The sequence below is a fragment of the Peromyscus eremicus genome, chromosome 3 (genome assembly GCF_949786415.1).
Source record: "Peromyscus eremicus chromosome 3, PerEre_H2_v1, whole genome shotgun sequence".
NCBI classification, from domain to species: domain Eukaryota; kingdom Metazoa; phylum Chordata; class Mammalia; order Rodentia; family Cricetidae; genus Peromyscus; species Peromyscus eremicus.
In genome coordinates this window covers 63,148,125-63,152,620 of record NC_081418.1, presented here as the reverse complement: position 1 = coordinate 63,152,620, position 4,496 = coordinate 63,148,125, and the positions used below count along the sequence as shown (strand labels likewise).

At 48.7% G+C, this 4,496-nt stretch overlaps 1 long non-coding RNA gene across 1 annotated transcript; it reads right to left on the bottom strand.

Moving 5' to 3' along the window:
• Positions 1-381: 381 nt before the first annotated feature.
• Positions 382-2,042, bottom strand: LOC131905840 (uncharacterized). The gene is made up of 2 exons (XR_009378050.1): positions 1,921-2,042; positions 382-530 (listed from the first exon to the last, which is right to left on the bottom strand). It is a non-coding gene; the product is annotated as an uncharacterized LOC131905840 (long non-coding RNA).
• Positions 2,043-4,496: the final 2,454 nt, after the last annotated feature.

Below are 4,496 nucleotides of genomic sequence, written 5' to 3'. Positions count from 1 at the left end.
AAAAGTCATGCTTTATGATGGAATCCCAGCCCTGGGCTGTGGCGCTGGGTGGACCCCTGGGGCTCTCCTACTTGGTGAGTTCAGGTCATTGAAGAATCCTGTCTCAATACGGTGGACAGTTCCTGGGAAATGACAAGGCTGGCCTATGGCCTCCACCTGCACATGTGTGCATGTGCACCTGAACATATACATGTACCTCCCACATTTATGGCTGTGTGTGTGCACACCCACAAACAGTCACATGTGCTCACACATACACACACTTACACACACACACACACACACACACACACACACACACTCACACGCCTGATCTACAACAAGAACTCAAATCTGAGCACTAAAGAGCAAGTGTGTGGTTGAAAAGGATTCAACTCCAACTTTGATGTAAACATCCCAGGTTTCTTGGAGAACAGCCATATCTTTGATCCTACACAAACTGTTAAGAATCAAGTGTCTTGAATCCTGATCAGTTGAAGTATAACGAATTTTCCAGTTATTTCCAGTTCAAGGTAGCTCGCAGGCGATTCCTAGTGGGGTAACATGACAAGAAGAACCGCCTTAAGAATTCCTCAAGCTAACAAAGACATTTAAATAAATTAAATTAGTCTCAGTGTGTTGAAAAACTTAAAGCTGTGTTCATGACATTCGTTTGACATCTGGAAGTGGCCTTTAATATTTTCAAAGTATTTTTCTTCCTCTTCACATATGCCAGGGAGCGTTTCTGCCCTTGGCTGTGTTGCTATGTTCTGGTTAGCTCCCCTTTTGACATGTGTGGAATCAGGGGTTATAAAAAGAACACAGAGCTGGAAGTCAGCTGCCTGTTCTAGACTTACACTGTGTGGTTTTGGCAAGTCACTTTACCTATAAACTGAAAGGGTGAAAATTGACAAGTCTACGATTCCTTGTACCCCTGGTATTTTAAAATTATTTACTCCCCAGCATGCCAAGCCTGGCCATCACCGTAGGTCCCAGCTGGGCTGTACTGTCTAAGCCAGGAGCCTGCAAAGCCCTGGTGTCTAGGCTGCCGCAGCTGCTTTGAAACCTGCTCAGGTGAATCTCAGGCTGAGTTGAGACTGCAGACCCTGGCTTGGCAGGTGAGAGACACCTGCAGAAGAGTGATAGACTGTCAAGACTGTAACCTTTAGATCTCAGTGACTGCTCAGGTTGCTGTCTGAGGTCCTCAGAGGGGCTGATGGGGGGGAGGTCAAGCCAAGGTTGTGGCCTGATGCCATTCGGGTATCTGGGGTCTCCTCCAGATGTCAATAGCTCCCCCCACCCGGCTTTTAGTGTTCCCTGGTAGTGCTAAGAGGTGGACAGGCATCCTGGAAGGGCTATGGGTATGGCTGGACATGGGTGGGTTGTCCAGAAGGCAGCTTTGGACAGATTTGTGGTTGGCATCATTTTGGGGGGATTATTGTATGTAACTTGACAAGGGGCATTCTATGTCTTTGTAAAGAAGTGGAGAGATAACTCAGTTGAGGAGTGCATTAGGACTTGAATTAAGATCCCCAGCACACAAATAAAACCCTAAAGTAATAGTGTATATTTATACCTGAGTTGAGTAGGAGGTGGAGGTGGGTAGATCTCTGAAACTCAACAGCCAGCCTAGCTGAATTGATGAGCTCCAGGGTGACTGAGAAACCCTGTCTCACAAAACAGACTGGAAAGTGATCAAGAAATACATCCAACATCTACGTCTGGCCTCAAAATGTGTGAACACACATATGCACACCCACACCCTTATCCATACATGGGCATACACACCATATACATACAGAGAGAGCAAGAGACAGGTAAACATAAGAAGAACTGCCCAAGTCTGGCCATGGTTTCCCACAACAAAACAGCTATCTGAGAACAAAGCCAGAGTAGGTGGAGGATGAACCCACAGATGGCACTTGGGATAAAACTCAGTACCTGAGCTCCCAGATCAGATGCACTTACAGCATCCATCTTCCCAGTAACCTCCTGGCTGGTGTGAAAGATGGCTCCTCTCCAGTGAGAGACTGCTGAGGAGCATAGCCTCTGGGAAGAGGGTCTCTCACCTGTGTGAAAAGGCAGAGAATGAGGACAAGATCTACACAGCATGGTAGGGGCCATGGGGCCTGATCCATAGCTATTCACTAAAAGCTTGCCAAACACATTCATGTGTGAGTAAGAGAAAGCCCCAAGAATAACTTGGACTTGGGCTGGGGAGATGGCTTAGTCATTAAAGTGCTTCTCTAGTGATCACGAGGACCTGAGTTCGGATCCCCAGAAGGCATATATGCATGCCTGCTATCCCAGAGATGGCGATGGAGGGAGAGACAGTTCCCTGAAAGCTCACTGGGCAGTTAGCTCAGCCTCCTTGGCAAAGTTCCAGGCCAATGAGAGACCCTGTCTCCAGCAAAAGATGGAAGACACCTGAGGAATGGCATCCAAGGTTGTCCTCTAACCTCTATAGAAACACACACACACACACACACACACACACACACACACACACACACACCCCACATCTACACAGGAACATGCACATATACCGTACATACACATACACACACACATCTACACAGAACATGCACATATACCGTACACACACACACACACACACACACACACACACACACACCACGTCTACACAGGAACATGCACACATACCGTACATACACATACACACACACATCTACACAGAACATGCACATATACCGTACACACACACACACACACACACACACACACACACACACACATACACAAGAATAAGTTAGAAGAGCTACATAGACTCCTTTCCAAACAAGTAGATTCTATGTTTTGGAGAATGAGACTGCACCAAGCAAGTGAGAACAACTGCCCAGAGCTGAGGGAACTAGGCTGCCCCTGTATCTGCACAGATAAATCTTCTCTACCAGGTACAGTACAAGCGCCTGAGAGCGAATCAGACATGTAGCTCTCGGACCCCACCCCAGACCTATACAAACTGGATTTTCATTTAAACAGAACTCCCCAGTGATGCCTATGTGCAGTGAAGTCTGAGGAGCTCTGCTCCACAAAATCCGCATGGCCAGATGACTTGCCCAGAGAATTATGAATACGCACAGCAAAACCCTATTAGCATCAATTCCAAGGGGCAAAGAAATAATCCGTCTCAAAGTGGGGAAAATAGCACAGGATGTCAGCCCTGAAACTAGGTCACCTTCGTGGGGACTTTGGGATTTGAGTTCTATGAGCGGGGATCCAGGAGGCAGATGTGGTGGAAGGTGGTCGGTGTTTTGGATGAGAGTGTGGAGCTAAGTGCTGAAGTTGTGTAGATATGCTTGGAGGCCACAGCACACACATGTGGCCAGTCCCAGCCAGCTGGAACACTGCCACGTGAGGACATTCTGAAGCCACAGAACACATGATCAAGCACTGGCTGGCTGTTATAGGACTGCTGGGCTTCTGATTAGACCTGGGAAACACTGGGTCCACAGGAAGCATCAAAGATGTCCACTTTGAGCTAAGAGCCCTCTGGATCCAGCCCAGTACATGCTCCAGGGTGATTGATACCTGGAGGGAATACTGCAGATTGACCAGGATCCTGGGAGGCTGTGAATACACCCTGCAAAGGGGACACCAGAGAAGGCTGTTTGGAAGACGAGGTGGGAAGGACCAGTACAGAGAAACACGGGCCTGGAGAGTTGATGTCCTGGGCCCTTGGTCATCCTGTTGAGCTAGAGGCAAGGCTTGAACACCTCAGCATCAGGAGAGAGGTGTCACAAGGATACCAGCCAGCAGTTAGCAACAGCCTGAGTCACGCCAGATTACGGCTCTGCCACAACCCATTTGCTCCACTCACAGGGCCCCTGTATACCTCCATGCTATCATGTACAATGGGTAAGAACCAGGAGGAAAGCCAGTCTTGTGTCTTTGATAGTCACTGCTGTGCTGAATGTCACTGAGGTAAAAGATGGGTTCCTCATTCAGATACTAAGAATGCCAACAAAGAGGAGTGTGGTGAGGAACCTGGAGGACTGACAGGGTAAGGAGATCCCAGGAGGGGAATCTGAGGCCTGCCTCGCTCAGAGAAGTGGGCTGCATGGGCATGAGAATCTGCCTGGCAGTCTGCTGGGCTGAACTGCTGTTCCCAGATCTGCTTCTGGCTCTGGCATACTCTGATCCTCATGGGACCACCTTTCCACACCTCGGATTTTAAACAGTTAAATCAAATCTGAGAGGCTGCGGTTGGTGGTATGCACACTGCTTGTGTCTAAGGCACAGGTAGGAGAGTGGCCAGCCAGTGGGCACCTTGCCTGCCTGCCCTTTCAACAAGGCCTGGGGAGAACAAGGATGACTTCAGTGGAGTTGATAAGCGAAGAAAAACACAAGTAACTTGCCTTGTTGAATCTATCTCCTCGGGTCACCTCCACTAAGCACAAGCTGCTTCCGTTTGAAAGAAAGCGGTTGCCAGCTGCATAAGCTACGCCATGCCTACTTCACTCTCAGCACCGGCTCAATTAGCGGAGGGAATGGAG